General features: G+C 36.0%; 1 pseudogene; it reads left to right on the forward strand.

Annotated features, from left to right (window-relative positions):
- The first annotated feature begins 572 nt into the window (after positions 1-572).
- LOC122099444 lies at positions 573-671 on the forward strand (annotated as a pseudogene).
- The last annotated feature ends 19,323 nt before the right edge of the window (positions 672-19,994 follow it).

Below are 19,994 nucleotides of genomic sequence, written 5' to 3' on the forward strand. Positions count from 1 at the left end.
TATTTTGATAAAAACCTTCTAGTCTGAAAAGTTCTGTCTGAAATATTCATCTTTCTATGATCCCTTGGAACTAAGATTTGTTTTGTTCAAGTAAGACAATTTACACTATCAGGGTAAGATATTCTGGTTGGTCTGATATTACATGGAAGAATGGTAAAGTGTCAAGTAGACATTTGTGCCAATGAGACCTCATTTGGGAAAATTTCAGCTGCAGAAGTTTAGAAGTAGCTCTTAAGCAAGGCTTACTTTGAATCTGTTAGCTACACAGAGCTAACTCAGTTGGATAAATAAGCACTTCAAAAAGCCATCCCCTTTGGACCTAGCTAAAAATGCTTCAAAGTATGATTAAATATAAAATGAAAAAGATTTAAAATAGTCATTGACAAAAAAATTGCAAACGTGAGCAATCAATTGAACAATATAATTATTTTCCATTATACACAGAATTTTAGGGAAAGAAGATCAGTAGCATTGTTAGGAACAATAAGGTTTCCTTGTTACAAATAGGCACCCAAGGATATAATCCTGTATAAATATTGCATCATTAACTACCTAAATTTAGAGGACATTATATGCTTCAGCAGCACATATATCAAAATTACACCAATACAGAGATTAACATGGCAATTGCAAAGGATGATATGAAAATCTGTGAATTATTCCATAATTTTCATTCTTCAGATGCAAGAAATTAAAAACAATTATTAAAAAGTTGATTACAAAATTACAAGTGTAACAATACATGTAATTCATATAAATAAAAGTTAGTTTGACATCAGTGTATTAAATCTTCACCTTAGAAAGGCCTTTACATTGCATAATCTTTATAAAACTTTTAAAATTAGACAACATTGTCATTTTATTCCAAAGAAATATACTATAAAGACCTAGTAAAAAAGGAATCTTAAACTGTTTTGGTATGGAATCCAATCTGAAAGGACACATTTATTAATGAACCTATTTATTATAAAACAATGTAGTATTCAAAGTCTATATCTAGGAAAGAATAAAATAGATTATGGGCATTATACAAACAGAATACAGAATATTTTAAAGTATAATTTTTCAGATAAGCACCAGAAATATCTTTAGTTTCTTTAGTACTCATTTCAACAGATAAATTAAAATTATATCTGAATAAAAAAAGCAAAAACTCGAGGGGGTCCAAGATGGCGATGGGGAAGTAGGGGAATGCCACAGCTCTCCCCAACCAAAAATAGAGTTCGAGTTCCAACGTTTAATCTCCACAAGATACCGACAACAAAAAAATCAACATCCAGAGAAAAACAGGAGTAAAAAGAAGAATTTCACAACAGAGAAGCATGAAGACCCTTCCCCCAACGTCTAATGGTCACAAAGCAGCGTGCCAAGCCATGGCCAGCCTGGCCTGGTGGGAGCTGCCGGTGGCCCAGAGACACAGGGAGCTGTGTGCAGATCACCCGCACCAAAGCCCCCTGAGGTACCAGTGTCAGACCCGCTGATCATGACGAATGAAGAAACCTGTGAGCAGGGAACTTACACAAAGATTCCACCCCTTCCCCTCACTCTCCATTCGAGCAGAGAGGCTCCATCCCACCAAAGCCACTCAGCCCCATGGCAGGAACCTCAGAGATACATGGGATGCCCACAGAACACCAGAGCAGAAGAACTGAAAGGAACTGATGCTGATCAAGAGAGCGCAAACAGAGACAAACCCCAGAGATCAGCACCTGCACAGAGGCCACTTCCCCACCCCTTGGGTGGAGGCCAGAGGCCCATCCCGTGAAGTGGACCCAAACAGTATCAATGGAGGCAGTGACAGAAAAGAAACACACAGAGCCACCACCTCTCAGCCTAGCCCACAACTACCTCAATTGAACTCTCACTTCAACGGCAACCAGCAACTTACATCACACAGAAACAACTAGCTCCTGGGTGAGTACCCTGCAGGGGACAGTGTATTCCTCAAGGGAGACCAGAGCTGGTTTGAATCCCCAGACCCCCTATTCCAAAACCTGCACCACAGGACCCACTAAAACTAGAAACTGTTCAAGAGCTCCACCATCCCATGGATCACACTCAGCTGGCAAGGCTTGAACAAGAGAGACCCTGGAAGGAAGCTTAAATGCCCAAGCCTGGAACAATGTCACTGGGTCAAGACATCCAACGGTGGAAGAAATTTGAACTGTGTACTCCAAACTGCGTAATCTAGGTGGGATACATACCAGCAGAGGTCCATCAGGTGTGCCCCAGGCTGGGGTCTGGGACCAGGCCTGGGGATCTGGTGCCTGAGCAACATAACTAACTCCTCCCAACTGAAATCAGAAGGTGAGTATAAGCTTCAGCAGAGGGAAGAAAAACAGGGAAACGCACCCCTGGTAATCATGCCTGTGAAAGCAAAAGACGCGGGGGGGTTCAGGACAAGAGAAGCCCAAACCCCACAAGAACCTGACCCATGTATTCTAGGCTGGGAATTGAATAACACAGGCCTCCAGCACCTGATAATAGTCAGGAGCTCAGGCTGGTAAGTTGCTCAGCAGTACAGTGCTTGTCTTATGTGCAAGAGGCCCTGGATCTGATTCCTCAACAAAACATAAGCAGAAAGGGCCAGATGTGGTGCTATGGGTCAAATGATAGGGTGTCAGCCTTGAGCTGAAGAGCTGAGCGACAGTACTCAAGACCAGAGTTCAAGCCTACAACTAGCCAAAAAGTAAAACAAAACAAAACATCAGGAGACCATAGCAGACTCCAGCATCTGGGAGAGTACATCCAGAACATCCGAACTCGCCAAGAGCACCTGTAGGAACAAACAGGAGCAATCTAGGCTGCTCAACCCTTCTAAAGGCAGGAACTGCCAGTGATCTACAGCAGAGAGCTGAGAATCCTGTGTGGGTCAGACCAGCAGCTGGAGGTCGGCCCCCAACAGAATTGAGATCAGGTACAGACTCTCTCTACCAGCACAGAAATAGTAATCAAGCAAAGACAGACACCTATTGATCAAAACAAAATTTCAGATTAGTCTGCAATAATCCCTGAATCCCCATGAGAAAATCACAGAGAAAGATTACAAGGTTTATCAACACCTAGGATAGCAAGCTATCTCTAAAAGCCAGCAGCAATCCAGGGGAGAGCCCCAGTGGGAGAAAAGCAGGAATGGAAGATAAACACTATATCCAAGACATGCTGGAGGCAATGACTCAAGAAATAAAGTGAGAAATAGACCAGAATTTTAAAGAACACTGGATCGAAATACCAAAAGAGGTGCAGGACATCAAACAGGAGATGCATGCAAAAATAGAGGTAGCACACACCTCACTAAGCCGTGAGATAGGTGACAAAATAGAGGCAGTACATACCTCATTAAGAGGTGAGATTAGTATTTTGAAAACCAACATTGAATCCATTGAAATCAACAATGAGTCCCTTTCCTCCATGCAAACCACAATGGAAACCACAGTCAACAGAATGAACAAAATGGAATACAGAAGACAGAATACATCAACTGGACCAAAAAATGACAGATATGGAAAAATCACTTAAATTATACCAAAGGGAAATTCAAGGACAAGCAGATAGTGCCAAGAAATTTAACCTTCATATACGAAGATGAGGAATATCAAAGCAAGGCAATGCAGCACCTATTCCACAAGATAATCGGTGAAAATTTTCCCCATCTCTAAAAAGAACATCTTACCCACATAACAGAAGCATATAGAACACCTAACAAGCAGGATCCCAGGAGAAACACTTCTAGACACATTATAGTATAAATGATAGATCTGAATGATAAGGAAACAAACTTGCATGCAGCAAAAATGAAGAAGGAGCTATACTACTATAGGAAAAATATTAGAATCACTACAAATCTCTCCACACAAACACTGAATGCAAGAAAGGCCTGGGAAAGTACATGAGCACTGAGAGCCAATAACTGCCAACCCAGACTGATATACTCGGCAAAGCTAGCATTCACATTCCATGGAGAAATGAAAATTTTTAATAGCAAAGAAAAACTAAATTAATACATAAACATTAAGCCAGCATTACAAAGACTACTAAAAGGTTGAACACAACCTGAGAAAAGCAACCAGGAACAGGGACCTGCACCCAGACAGGCATTAATAGAAGTCTATCTGAGCAAGGACAGAGGAAAAGAAAGAAGAAAAACAGTGACCATAATGCATCTCTCTATTCTATCTCTTAAGATTAACGGACTTATTTCACCAATCAAAAGAAAAAGAACTGCAGATTGGATCCTAAAACATGACACATCCATCTGTTGCCTTCAGGAGACCCACCTCTAAGCCAAACATGCAAACAAACTCAGAGTGAAGGGTTGGAAAAGGATCTACCAATCAAATGCCCCTAGTAAGAAAGCAGGTGTAGCAATCCTTATATCTGATAAAATAAACTTGTCATTAAAATCATTACAATGTCAAACCATCCCTGCGCCTCTGGGGTGAAGTCCACCTGGTCATAGTGTATGATTTTTTTTATGTGTTTCTGGATTCTTTTAGCTAGAATCTTGTTAAGGATCTTTGCACCTATGTTCATCAAGGAAATTGGCCTGTAATTCTCCTTTTTGGTTGGGTCTTTGCATGGTTTGGGGATGAGTGTGATATTGGCTTCTCTGTTTCTCTGAAGAGCTTGAGGAGTGTGGGTATTAGTTCTTCTTTAAAGGTCTTATAGAATTCTGCTATGAATCCATCTGGTCCTGAGCTTTTTTTGTTGTTGGAAGACCTCTGATTGCTTCCTGTATCTCGTTGTAGGATATTGGCTTATTTAATTGGTTCACTTCTTTGCTCAGTTTGGGCAACTTGGATTTCTCTAAAAATGCATCCATTTCTGCCAGGTTTTCTTCCTTTAGAGAGTATAACTTTTGAAAGTAGCCCATTAGGATTGTTTGGATATCTTGGGTTCGTGTTATGATTTTTCCCGTGGCATCCCTAATCTTGTTAAAATGGGTTTCCTCTCTTCTTTTTTTTTTAATTAATCTTGCCAACGGTCCATCAATTTTGTTTATTTTTTCAAAGAACCAGCTTTTTGTTTGGTTAATTTTGGCTGTAATTATCTGATTTTCTAATTGGTTAATCTCTGCTCTTAATTTGGTTATCTGGCTCCGTCTAGTAACTTTAGGTTCCAGTTTTTCATGTTTTTCTAGCTGTTTTAATTGCAACATGAGATTATTTACTTGGTCTGTCTCCATTTTCTTGATGTGGGCAATGAGGGCATTAAATTTACCCCTCAGGACAGCTTTTGCTGTGTCCCACAAGTGTCTTTGCGAGGTTTTTTTTTTTTTTTCATTTTCATTGAGTTGTAGGAAATGTTTTATTTCTTCTCTGATCTCTTCCATTATCCAAGCATTGCTAAGAAGTGTGCTGTTCAATTTGCATGTATTAGCGAAATTTCTGCATATGCTTTGTTATTGAGAACTAGCTTGATTCCACTATGGTCAGATAGGATACAGGGGATTATGTCGTCCCTTTGTATTTGCTTAAGTTCCTTGCATGAACTATGATAGAGTCTATTTTGGAGAAAGTTCCATGAGCTGCTGAGAAGAATGTGTACTGTGTTGTGTTACAGTGAAATACTCGGTAGATATCACTTAATTCCGCTTGAAGTATGGCCTCACTTAATTTGGTAGCTTCTTTTCCAATCCTCTGGTTGGTAGGCCTGTCCGTTGGTGAGAGTAGTGTGTTGAGGTCTTCTAGTATTATCGTATTGGGATCTATTTTATTCTCTAAGTCAATAAATGTAATCCAACTCATCAACAGAGCCAAGGTCAAGAATCACATGATTTTTGCCACAGATGCAGAAAAGACCTTTGATAAAATTCAACATTCATTCATGCTAAAGGCTCTGGAGAAAATAGAAATAGCAGGAACATTTCTTAAAACAATTAAACCAGTTATGACAGACCAATAGCCAATAATACACTTAATGGGGAAAAGCTACAACCAATTCTCCTAAAATCATGAACAAGGCAAGGATGCCTACTGTCTCCACTGCACTTCAATATAGTCCTGGAAGCCTTAGCCAGGTCAATAAGGCAAGAAAAATACATGAAAGGGATCCGCATAAGGAAAGAAGAGGCTAAACTATTCCTTTTTGCAGACAACATGATACTATACCTTCATGATCCCAAAAACTCCATCCCCAAACTCTTAGAAATCATAAATCACTTCGGCAAAGTAGCAGGATACAAAATAAACCCACAAAAATCAGTTGCCTTCCTGTACACTGACAATGTACAAGAAGAGAGGGAAATAAAGGGAGTAACCCCATTCACAATAACCTCCCCCAAAATAAAATATTTAGGAATTAACCAAATATGTAAAAGAACTATTTAATGAAAACTATAAAAAGATAAAGACAGAAATTGCAGAAGACTCTAGGAAATGGAAAGACCTCCCATGCTCTTGGATAGGCCAAGTTAATATAGTGAAGATGGCAATACTGCCAAATTTAATATACAAATTCAATGCATTCGCTATTAAAATCCTAATTACTTACATCACTAAAATACAGAAAACAGTCCAAAAATTCATATGGAACAACAAAAGACCTAGAATAGCCAAACCAATTCTAGGGAATAAAGGCAAAATGGGAGGGATATCCATGCCGCACTTCAAACTATACTACAGAGCTATAATAATAAAGACAGCATGGTACTGGCACAAAAACAGACCAGAAGACCAATGGAACAGAATAGAAGATCCAGAAATAAAACCACAGGCCTAGAGTCAGCTGATATTCGACAAAGGAGCCCAAGACATACAATGGAAGAAACACAGCCTCTTCAACCACTACTGCTGGGAAAACTGGGCTGCCACATGCAGAAAACTAAAAGTGGACCCCATCCTATCACCATGCACCAACATCAACTCAAAATGGATTAAAGATCTTAACATTAAAACTGAATCTCTGAAACTACTGCAGGACAGAGTAGGAGAGACACTTGAACTAATAGGCACAGGAAGGAACTTCCTGAACAGAGTCCCAGGATCACAACAAATTGGAGAGAGACTCAACAAATGGGCCAACTTTAAAATATAAATCTTCTGCACAGCTAAATCTATTGCAACCAAGCTAGAAAGACAAGTAACTAATTGGGAAAAAATATTTACCAGCAATATATCAGACAAGGGGTTAATATCCAGTATATACAGGGAACTCAAGAAACTAATCCCTCCTAAACCTAATAAACCAATTACTAAATGGGAAAGGGAACTAAAGAGAGACTTCTCAGAAGAAGAGATAAAAATGGCAAAGAAACACATGAGGAAATGTTCATCATCCCTGTTGTTGAAGGAAATGCAAATAAAGACAAAGATACCACCTTACCCCAGTCAGAATGTCACACATCCAGAAATCATCCAATGACAATTGCTGGAGGGTATGAGGAGAAATAGGAACCCTATTACACTGCTGGTGGGAATGTACACTTATACAACCACTTTGGAAAGCACTCTGGAGGGTCCTTAGAAAGATAAAGATTGACCTCCCTTATGACCCAGTCATACGACTTCTAGGCATCTACCCTGAACAACAGGAACCAATATACAAGGACATGTGCACCTCAATGTTTATTGCAGCACTGTTCACAATAGCTAGGATATGGAAACAACCCAGATGCCCCACCACAGATGAATGTATCCAAAAATTGTGGTATCTACAAACAATGGAATATTATGCAGCCATTAGAAATGACAAAATAATGGCATTTGCAGGGAAATGGATGGAGCTAGAAGGTGATCATGTTGAGCAAGGTAATCCAAGAGCAAAGAGACAAACGGTACATGGTCTCCCTGATAAGTGGATGCTAAATCCAAAATGTTAGGTGATACGACAAAATTAACAGGACTTAAGAAACAAAGAACTCCCACTCATCTGGTCGAAACACTACTAAATATCCCCATACTGCTGATCACATGTATGTTGTATTGTGTACACTGTTATATGTTATAGACTGTGATAGACAATTTGCTCCAGGAAATTTAGAATGAACTTGTGACTTTAAATGAGCATCATTATTTCACAATACTGTGAAAATTGGGAAGTTATGTAATCACTTAATCACAATTTTTTAAAAAAAAAGAACCCCGGGGAAGTAAGGAGGGCAAGGATGGTAGGAGGAAAACAATGGAGGGGGTAACAATGCTCAATATGAAGTGTACTCATTACCTTGCTCATGTAACTGTAACCCTCTGTATAGTATCTTTACAATAAAAAATTTTAAAAAAGATCCAATCAACAGTAAAAAAAATAAACTAAAATCAATACAAAAAGACAAGGATGGACACTACATATTAATACAGGGAACAATACAAGAGGGGGATATTACCATCATCTACCTAACATTCCCCAAACATTGGTGCACCCAAATATGTTAAGCAAATACTCTCAAACTTACAGAATAAAATAGATCCAATATGATAATACTAGGAGAGTTTAACACCCCACTCTCACCAAAGGACAGGTCTACCAACCAGCGTATTGGCAAAGAAGCTAACGAATTAATGAGGCCATACTTCAAGCAGAACTGACATTTACCAAGTATTTCACCCTAAAAACAACATAGTACACATTCTTCTCAGCAGCTCATGGTATTTTCTCCAAAATAGAGCATATAATAGTTCATGTAAGAAACTTAAGCAAATTCAAGGGGATTGACATAATCTCCTGTATCCTATCTGACAATAGTGGAATCAAGCTAGTTCTCAATAACAAAACATACTGCAGAAATTACTAAAATACATGGAAATTGAACAGCTCACATCAAAGCAATGCCTGGGTAATGGAAGTGATTAAAGAAGAAATTTAAAAAATTCCTACAACTCAATGAAAATGAAAATGCATCGCAAAAACCATTTGGGACACAGCAAAAGCTGTCCTGATGGACAAATATATTGCCATCAGTGCCAAGATCAAGAAAATAGAGACAGACCAAGAAAATAATCTCATGTTGCAATTAAAACAGCTAGAAAAACATGAAAATATGGAACCTAAAGATACTAAACACAGCCAGATAGCCAAACTAAGAGCGGAGATTATTCAAATAGAGAATTGGAGAATCATAGCCAAAATTAACCAAACAAAAAGCTGGTTGAAAAAACAAATAAAATTGATAGATATTTGGCAAGATTAATTTAAAAAAGAAGAGAGGAAACCCATATTAACAGGATTAGGGATGCCACGGGAAAAATCACAACACGTACCCAAGATGCCCAAACAATTTTAACGGACTACTTTCCAAAGTTATACCCTCTAAAGAAAGAAAACCTGGCAGAAATGGATGCATTTTCAGAGAAATACAAGTTTCCCAAATTGAGCAAAGAAGAAGTAAATCAATTAAATAAGCCAATATCCTACAACGAGATACGGGAAGCAATCAGAGGTCTTCCAACAACAAAATAAAAGCCCAGGACCAGATGAATTCACAACAGAATTCTATACGATCTTTAAAGAAGAAGTAATACCTATACTCCTCAAGCTCTTCAGAGAAACAGAGAAGGAGGGAGCTAACCCAAACACATTCTACGAAGCCAATATCACATTCATCCCCAAACCAGGCAAAACCCAACCAAAAAGGAGAATTACAGGCCAATGTCCTTGATGAACACAGGTGCAAAGGTCATTAACAAGATTCTAGCTGACAGAATGCAGAAACACATAAAGAAAACATACACTAAAACCATGTAGTCTTCATCCCAGAGATTCATGGATGGTTTAACATACGTAAGTCAATAAATATAATCCAACACATCAACAGAGCCAAGGTCAAGAATCACATGATTATCTCCACAAATGCAGAAAAATTTTTTGATAAAATTCAACATTCATTCATGCTAAAAGCTCTGGAGGCAATAGAAATAGGAGGAACATTTCTTAAAACATTATAAGCCATTTACAACAGACCAATAGCTAATACTATACTTAATGGGGAAAAGCTACAACCAATTCTCTTAAAATCAGGAACAAGGGGGCTGGGAAGGTGGCTCAGTAGTAGAGCACTTGCCTTGCATGCCTGAGGCCCTGGGTTCGATTCCTCAGCACCATATAAGCAAAAAGAAAAAAGCCGGAAGTGGCTCTGTGGCTCAAGTGGTAGAGTGCTAGCCTTGAGCTGAAGAGCTGAGGGACAGCACCCAGGCCCAGAGTTCAGGCCCCATGACTGGACGCCCCCCCAAAAAATCAGGAACAAGGCAAGGATGCCCACTGTCTCTACTCCTGTTCAATATAGCCCTGGAACTCTTAGCCAGGTCAATAAGGCAAGAAAAAGACATTAAAAGGATCTGTATAGGGAAAGAAGAAAAACTATCCCTTTTTGCAGATGACATCATACTATACCTTCACGATCCCAAAAATTCCATCCCCAAACTCTTAGAAATCATAAATCACTTCGGCAAAGTAGCAGGGTACAAAATAAACCCCCCAAAACCAGTTGCATGCCTGTACACTGACAATGTACAAGCAGAGAGGGAAATAAAGGAAAGCAAGCCCATTCACAATAACATCCCCCAAAATAAAATATTCAGGAAGTAACCTAACCAAAGATGTAAAAGAACTATTTAATGAAAACTATAAAAAGTTAAAGAAAAAAATTACAGAGGACACTAGGAAATGGAAAGACCTCCCATGCTCTTGGATAGGCAGACAATATAGTGAAAATGTCAATACTGCCCAAATTAATATACAAATTCAATGCAATTCCTATTAAAATCCCAATGATGTATATCTCTGAAATACAGAAAACAGTCCAAAAATTCATATGGAACAACAAAAGACCTACAATATCCAAAATAATTCTAGAAAATAAAGACAACATGGGAGGTATACCCATGTCAAACTTCAAACTCTACTATAGAGCCATAATAACAAAGACAGCATGGTACTGGCACAAACACAGACCCGAAGACCAATAGAATAGAATAGAAGATCCAGAAATAAATCCACATGCCTACAGTCAGCTGACATTTGACAAAGGAACCAAAGACAGACGATGGAAGAAACACTGCCTCTTCAACCACTAATGCTGGGAAAACTGGGTGGCCATATGCAGAAGAATAAAAGTGGCCACCAGCATATCACCATACACCAACATCAGCTAAAAATGGATCAAAGACCTTAGCATTAAACCTGAATCTCTGAAACCACTGCAGGCAGAGTAGGAGAGACACTTGTACTTATAGGCCCAGGACAGAATTTCATAAACAGAGTCCCAGGGTCAAAACAAATTGGAGTGAGACACGACAAATGGGACTACCTTAAAATAAAAAGCTTCTGCAAAGCTAAAGCTATTGCAACCAAGCTAGAAAGACAACCAATTAATTGGGGAAAATATTTACCAGCAATATATCAGACAAGGGCTTAATATCCAGTACATACAGGGAACTCAAGAAACGAATCCCTCCAAAACCTAACAAACCAATTACTAAATGGGAAAGGGAACTAAAGAGAGACTTCTCAGAAGAAGAGATAGAAATGGCAAAGAAACACATTAGGAAATGTTCACCATCCCTGGTTTTGAAGGAAATGTAAATAAAGACAACCATGATATAGCATCTTACCCCAGTCAGAATATCGCACATCCTCAAGTCAGCCAATGACAAATGCTGGCGGGTATGTGGAGAAAGAGGAACCCTACTACACTGCTTTTGGGAATGTACACTCATACAACCACTTTGGAAAACAGTCTGGAGGGTACTAAGAAAGCTAAATATTGACCTCCCTTATGACCCAGTCATACCACTTCTAGGCATCCATCCTGAACAACAGGAACCAGTATACAAGGACACATGCACCTCCATGTTTATTGCCGTACTGTTCGTAATAACCAGGATATGGAAACAACCCAGATGTCCCACCACAGATGAATGGATCCCAAAATTGTGGTATCTATACACAATGGAATATTATGCAGCCATTAGAAATGACAAAATAATGGCATTTGCAGGGAAATGGATGGAGCTAGAAGGTGATCATGTTGAGCAAGGTAAGCCAAGAGCAAAGAGACAAACAGTACATGTTCTCCCTGATAAGTGGATGTTAAAACCAAAATGTTAGGTAATACGACAAAATTAACAGGACTTAAGAAACAAAGGACTTCCACTCATCTGGTCGAATCTCTACTAAATAACCCCATGCTGCTGATCACATGTATGGTATATATGTGTACAATGGAAGGGAACCAGGAAGATGACATAGAAGTAGAGGGAATCAGGGAAAAACCCGTCAGCTGCACTGGACATTGACCAAAATGAACTAAGCAAGTTAATGGCAGGGATGGGAGGGAGAAAACAAGTGGGAAAAAGGGAACAGCTGATGTTATGCAAAACAAAAGAAATGTACATACCAACCAATGTGGAAGGAATAACTATCGCAAAGCTCATAGAACTCATAAATGTTATAGACTGTGATAGACAATTTGCTCCAGAAATGTTAGAATGTGTTTGTGACTTTAACTGAGCATCACTATTCCACAATACTGTGAAATTATGTAACCACTTAAGTACAATAAAAATACCAAAAACTCTCCAGAAATCATTATAGATGTATAAAACTAACTCTTGAATACATTTTGACATCAAAGTCATGCAATTCACTTGGAAGACTTCCATGGAATCCATTAATTGTTACAATAAGCTATTGTTGTTATTTGGATCGTGAAAATATTTAGTATGGAAACAAAGAATGCAATGGCATTTTTGAAATTTAATAAACTTAACCGAACAATTATGATTTAGGAGAGCAATTTGTGCAGCTTTGCAAAACTTCAAAGAGATAGTGATACATACTTATCCTTTTGGCAATATCAAAAACAGTTTCTTCCAAGTTGTTCTTCAGACCTGATTTGACATAATGGTTCAACAGAAGCAGATCCAACATGTCTTTGCTATCTCTATTCCCAGCAGCAAGAAGCAAGGGGGACATTGGTATCTGAATCATGATGAAGTAAGAAAAAAGCCACTCTAGTATTATTCTAGATATAATCACTGCGCAGGGTTGTCCAACCATCTACAATTATTGCATGAATATCTGCCGCTTGAGCCAACAACTCATGGACAGTGTCTAAGTGTCCACTGTAGGCTTCCTAATGAATATGTGTATACTCATCGTCATCTCTAGTATTCACATGAGTGGCTTTTTTGGAAAGTAGTCTCTGCACTGTAATAACCTGATTATTTTCAGCAGCCCAAAGAAGAAATTTGCATGGATCCTTCTCCATTTTTTTTGCAATTGATACCATTCCTCACTTTTTCATCATGTTCCTCATATTCCTAAGAATTGCCTAACTAGAGACTTTGAGTGACAGTGAGAATTAGGTGTCCATGTATTTCCCTAATAGTTCACATTAGTTGAACTGTTCAGAAAAATCTGGTGAATTTTCTGCATCTGTTTTTTCACCATGATTTATTTTCCCCTTTTCCATTTTTACTATTCGAAATTATTCTAACTGGAGAGAATGGAATTGATGAGAGCAGAGGAAAGATTTTATTCCGTATTCAAAGATACAGACTGAAAATAAGGACCAGTAGTGTCTTCATGTGCAGCTTATTCTAGGAGTGAGAAAAGATGAAATAATGCCCTCTATATAAATCATTTGGGAAATGGCAGAGCAGAAAGTAAAATGATGCAACCAAAAATATAAAAGCAAAATAAATTACAATAATTATAGAGCAATCCTCTTATCTATGAGAAACATTAAAGAGAGAGGAAGAGAGACGATGTGCAATGACCTAGATAGCCACAAATGCATGCCTCTGATTAATTTATAGAGCAAACAGAATTTTATGTTTTAAAAAAGATGGAAATAAAATTTATGTATTTACTTGAATTTGGTAAATACATTTTTAGCAGCCTACATGAAGAGACATAGGTTTAATCTTATTGCAGATAAGAATCTAAATTCTTGATAATTCTAGGAACAGATCTGAATGAAATCAGTTGAATCACACTTTGCATGTACAATGAAGGAATAGGTCCAGGCTAGGAAAGCAGCAAAAGAAGGTAGGCCGATTGTATCTGTGACAAAACTTTGTGGAAAATGGTATGGAGCATTACTTATGTTGATTCACTTGCACTGGAAGCATGATTCTGGACAACTGCTTACTGATTCTCAACTATTGCTTTGATCATTATATTCTCCAAAAAGACAAAGTGAGATTTAATTGATAGCAAAGAACTACTAATACATTTTTATTTCGCATTAAGCACCTTCAATCATTGAAATCACATGAAGAAAATAGACAGGCCTATTTTTTTAGATGAAAACAAGTGTCTTTAAAAAAACAAGGAATGTAAATAGTCATGTAAAGGACTTCTATTTTAGTACTACATTATACATTTTTTTTTCTAATTTTGGGTACCAATAAATAATGGATCTATTAGAAAGCTTTTAAAACTCATATGTCCAATTGTGAGTTCTCTTATACTATATCATGTTATTTTTTGTGTATGTTCTTAAGAAGAAATTTACATTACTAACTTGAATTTCTGACAAGACAAAATCATCACTGTACATCTTGCTTCTATACTCTCATTTTTAAATTACTATCTAAGTATGTGCATTAGATAACTATAGAGGAAAAAGCAAAAGCCACACTGGTGGCTCATGTCATTAATCGTAGCTAATCAGAAAGATGAAGTCTGAGGACTGTGGTTTGAAACCAGATCAAACAAAAAAAAAGTCCATTAGATTCTGCTTTGAAAGAAACCAACAAAAGCTAGAACTGGAGCTGTGGTACAAGCAGTAAAATGATATCCTTGAGAAAACTAAAAAAAAAAATAACAAATTCTGGGACAGAGACAGGCCCTGAGTTCCAGCTTTAGTATTAGCACCAAACAAATAATTGAATTAATTAGTTAATTAAGTAATTAAATATAAATAAAGTGGTCACATGTGGATAGGCAGGTAAAATGTAACATCCGTGGTGACTAGATTGTGTTTTATTTTGTAGTAAGGCAAATTATCATTTGTACTAATCATTAATTTTTTATTTGAACTTTTGTGTACAATAAATCATGAATTTAGCATGCATGTATAGGTGTGTATACATGTATGCATATGTGTGTATGTGTATATGTGTGCATGTGCTGTTGCAATGTTGCTTGCCAATGTGGACAGGGTGAGGCTGAAAAGAGCTAACTTTGTTGCAATGTTTTTATTTATCAGAATTCTGTCATGTCATTTCAGTTGGACCACTCTTTTGTACATTTTATTTGTCAAATAATATCATCAGAATCAAAGGATTTACCATATTAAGTTAGATAAAAGAGACTGCTTTCAGCTCTTATTATATGTTAGGTGAGAAGATTCAGACATATTTAGGTAGTAAATTAGAGCTATATGATGACTGTCGTTACAAAATAAGTATTTGACCTCTTAAATTTGTTATACTTTTAACATATGCTCATGGAGTGAGTTTGACCAACTGGACCAAATAGGTATTGCTTTCTGGTTATTCCCGTGAAACACAAAGTGGATAAACTCTTTCTTGCTTTTTGTTGAAAATAACTTTCTTTGTAAGATCATATCTATTCACACTACGAGGTAATCAACCCAATATTTATCAATTTTGAATATCCCATCATATTGACTGAAAATCGGTATTGTTGATATGCTTGTTAGATATTTCTTTCAAAAACAAACGAACAAAAAGCATGTGTCATCTCCACAAAGTGGATGTATCTGAAGTTGTTTTGTACATGCAAAGGGCTAATGGCTCTTTTGTGGGAGTAACTATCGCAACTTAACAAATAAGGCTTTTCGAATATCTTTTCCAATATAAATAACATCCCAGAGAGAGTCTTGCAATTTGAGAAAACCCTTTGAATATTTTAGTATAATTTCATTTCATTGACTATAGAGCTAAAGACATTTCTGAAATAAATATTGTTAAGATCTGAAAAAGGAAGTGGGTATATAGACATTTTATGCATAATCTTATGAAAATCTAGTTTTTATGAAACTAAATGAAATAGAATAAAAGAATGTAAGTGAATTTGGTAAGCTAATTATTAGTTTAACTTTGTTTTCTATTAACACAGTCCTTTGAATGTAGATGATGCAGTTAAATTATTTCTTTGTGTTTCTGTACTTCAGTTATTTTTCATATCATTGTAGTTATGGGAGTGAATTTGTAGTATAAATAAAGGTCCTTTAAAATGATTAGGATTAATCTTGTGCTTTTTGTCCTACTCCCAAGAAAATGAGTTATTTTCAAGTGTTAATAATTTATCATTGAATCTTCATTTCATAAGAAAAATTTTAAAATGCAGTAGTATTGATGACTTTTTAAACCAATTGTATTGACAAGGTGGAGAGTCTTTAATTCATGCTTAGGTCTTGGGTCTATGATTTTTAACCTCTTGTTCCTGACATTAATGATAGTTCAGACTGCATTTTGGGGTATATGAAAGGTAAAATATTTATCTGAGGTCAAAGGTGATTTTTATATCAGTCTTGATTTAATAACATTTTATTTTATTTTATTTTTTTTATTTTTTGGTTGTAGGGCCTAAACTCCACTTCCAGCTTTTTCTGTTTATGTGGTGCTGAGGAATCGAATCCAGGGCCTCATGCATGCAAGGCAAGCATTCTACCAATGAGCCACCTTCCCAGCCCTTAATAACATTTTAAAGTAGTACATTTTCCTCAGAATGTTGGGTATAAAAAGCAATCAAAATACTTATAATGGTAAACAACCTAGGTGAGCTACAATGTGGAAATGATTGGTCCATAACACCTGCAGTCTGTTTCCATCAGGAATTGGGCAGGACACTCTTTCGGTATGACTGTGTTAAACAGAGATGGGGTCCCCAGGCAGTGCAGTGTTGAGTGAAGGGATAGAATATGATTTCTACTATTTTGAGCTAGAAATCAAGAATGTTATACTTTAGCAGTTCCTTTCACCAGGGATGTTTGAATTGATTATGAGCTTGGAATTTTCATATTATAGCTACCTATTTTCTAACAAAGATAATGTCACATATTATTAGAGTGTACACAATAATTCTGGGAAATTTTCCTAGAATTAGTAGACTAAGTGCTGGTATTTTAGTCATAAAATAAAATGAGGTTATTTGATAGAGTGGGAGATGGGCCTCAGGCTAACACTTACCAGCGTGCAATGCTGTACTAGTAATTCCAATTCTGAAGATTTCAATAACATCATCAGAGAATTAAAAATGGAAGTAGTTCCACTTTATGGGATTATTGTGAGGATTAAGTTTGATACCATAGGTAAAGTACTTGGAAAAACTATCATTCAGCATTTGATACTTTCTACCTGTTATTTTATCATGTGATGAATTCTAACATTTTTTACTGTGATTTTTATATTGTGTCTATTTACAATATGCAATGTGATATATTGATATTCATTGCATTGGTCAGTTTTTTGGCATTATGAGGAAAATGCCTGCAAAGAAAATTTCTGAGGAGGAAACTATTATATTGATTCATGGTTTAAGAGAATGCAGTTTAAGATCAGATGTCTCCATTGTTTTTAATTATATTTTTATTAAATAGTTGTTCAAAAGAATTTCCATTCCACAAATCAGGTTATAAGTACAATGTATCTTTACATAACTTTCACATTCTCTTCCAAACCTCACCCCACTTTCATGTTTTTTAGTTGAATATTATGCCTTCACTCTCTTCCTCCATAACTCTCTTTATTCCTTCCCTTTGACTTCCGCTCACATCTTCCAAGTGATAGATATCTGATATCCATTTTGTTGGATTAAAAGTTCAATTTTATAAGAAATTACATCTTTTAAATACTCCTCTGCAAATAGTATGCTTTGGTTAATACTGTTGTGTAATTGTAACCGCTCTGTATGGTATTTTCATAATAAAAAAATTACTGATTTATGGTCAATAGATTTGAAAAGGATGCCATGACTTTATGAAATAAAAATAGAATCTTAAATGGGTGTAGTGGCACTATTGCCTCCCTAGATTTAAAAAAAAGTTCTTATACTACTACCTATATCCTTATACAAAAATTTAAAAATTTTAAATAAAAAATGATTATGAAACTAAATGTGAGATATAAAAACATATAAAACATAAACATAAAAATTCATGGCATTGGATCAGTAAGGTTTCTAAAATATGACATGGAAAGCATTAGTGGGTAAAGAAAAGCAAGAATGAACTGAATAATATCAACTTATAATCTTTCATAATTCAAAGGACAACATAAAAGAAGTGAAAACATATCTAACATCTAGAGGACACATATTTGTTAATGCTACAATGTTAATGCTACAATGATTCTGAGTCTAAGTATTTTCATATCTTCTAATTCCATATAACTTTATCCCAAATAGGATATTTCTTTAAAGAACATATGTAAATAGTAGGAGCATATGAAATAAGTTCCTCTTTAGTATCCAAGAATAAATAAAGAGAAAACTTACTAGTAGGACCATCATCTAAAAAGATGACACAAATATAGTAATACACTTGTGGAGAAATTGATATACTCCACATAGCAAATGAATTTGTATAATACTTCAATCATTAAAGCAAGCAAGTTTTCAAAAGGTCAAAGAGAATTGAATAGGTTCTATCCATTACACGTCTATGTATGTATTAAAGAGAAGTAAAAAACTTGTTTGGACAGGGAATGTGGTTGATTGAGAATGCACTTGAATACTCTGTGTGAGACCCTGGAAATAATCCCAAAAAACAAATTTTGAAAAGGCTCACTATAGAGGATGTATACCTGACAAATTCCTGTAAATGAATTTTATATCTACTTTAATGTCTGTTCTAAAATTTACAGCATTTCTATTTGAAAAAAAGAAAATTTGTGAAAATTAGGCTTGGAAAACCTATGATTGTACAATTCATTTCCAAAGCACTAAAATGCATACAATAAAAGGAGATAATATATTTCAAGTGAATTACATGTCAGCAAAAAATCTATTGTTAAAATACTTCACACAAAATGCAGAATACCTAAAAAGATATTTTCTGTGTTTGCTTAAAAACTTAGTAAACTGCAACATTTAAAACAATAATATGATTTCCGTTCATTTTGAGGATTTTTTGTCTGTTTATTTTGAGTTTATTCAGAGCTAACTCAATTAAAAAGTGTACGTGATAACTGGAATAACTAGAAATTAAGCAACACTTATAAATAATTGATAACCTTTTCTGTAAGAAACTTTTGGCAAATGACAGAAGACACAAATCTATGCATCTGCATCTTATGAAAGCCATATATTACTTGGTCAATCAAATTGTTTTTCTCTACTTTGCTTGGGAAAAAGTATTCTCAAAATAAGAGCCAATAGCAGTGAAAAGAAACAAAATACAATATCATCTTGATTTATTTGTGAAAGTAACAAATGAAATAAACAATTCCACTGAAGGGATTCTAATATTAGTATCTATGAAGATGTTCCTGAATGTCAAAATCCATTGAATTTTGGGAATTTTAATTTCTATGAACATATGAAAACTAGAACAAGAAAAGATATATAGTCTTAGAGCAAACCAGCCTTGGAATAATTTTCTCAATTGCTTGAAATTACATAAGAATTGATATTCCTTTCCATTGGAAACATTTAAAAATGTTTATCATTTATTATAATTCAAATACGAAGCAAGAGTAATTTTATATAACCATTATAAATATCATTCTATTACTATCATAAAATAGAATGACAAACCACTCCCAATATATTACCTACCGATCATTATTCTTAATTCCTAATCATTACCTAAATATCTTAAACAATCTAAATAGTCATGTCTTTAACATAGACGTAAATATTCTATACTTTTTACTTGACATTTTCCAGGGGCATTTATTCATGTTTCTAAGAAATGTTCACAGCTGTTAAAAGATGCTTTTGTGAAATTAATGTGATACATTTTGTTGTTGTGGGTGTTGTTTGCAGGCCTGGGCATTATCCCTAAGCCTTTTTATGCTCAAGGACAGCAATCTCCAATTTGAGACACAGAGCTAATTCATGTTTTTAGTGGTTAATTAGAGATA

This window comes from Dipodomys spectabilis, unplaced genomic scaffold, assembly GCF_019054845.1.
Source record: "Dipodomys spectabilis isolate Male_0828 unplaced genomic scaffold, ASM1905484v1 ptg000514l, whole genome shotgun sequence".
NCBI classification, from domain to species: Eukaryota; Metazoa; Chordata; class Mammalia; order Rodentia; family Heteromyidae; genus Dipodomys; species Dipodomys spectabilis.